Source organism: Fistularia commersonii, chromosome 5, assembly GCF_037954325.1.
Source record: "Fistularia commersonii isolate RoL2024-O1a breed Wild chromosome 5, RoL_Fcom_v1.0, whole genome shotgun sequence".
Classification (NCBI taxonomy): Eukaryota; Metazoa; Chordata; class Actinopteri; order Syngnathiformes; family Fistulariidae; genus Fistularia; species Fistularia commersonii.
Window position 1 is genome coordinate 9,464,831 of NC_141288.1, and position 405 is coordinate 9,465,235.

Below are 405 nucleotides of genomic sequence, written 5' to 3' on the forward strand. Positions count from 1 at the left end.
AAAAACGGAATTCCTTGCACCCCAAACCACACCAACAAAATTCCCAGCAACCCCAAAATCACACAGAAAACAAGTATCAACATTAACCTAAAATAGTGAGTAGAGCATCAACAGTAATTCATCAACAGTAATTTTTCATCATTACCAAAATCAATGAATTATTGTGGAATCATTCCTAAGTGTCCATTAAATGTGAAAAGCAAGCTATTCAAATATTAGCTACTTACAAGTTTAAACCTATTTGTATTTTCATATTATGTTGGGAGGTCGGTTGCAGGTGAGGTGAGGTACACTGAACAGATGTGTTTAAAGTACTAGGTTTTTAAAATACCAGGGTTTTTCAGATCAGTGGTCCCAAACCCCCAGTCTCTAGACCGGCACTGCTCCGCAGATCCATTTGGTACT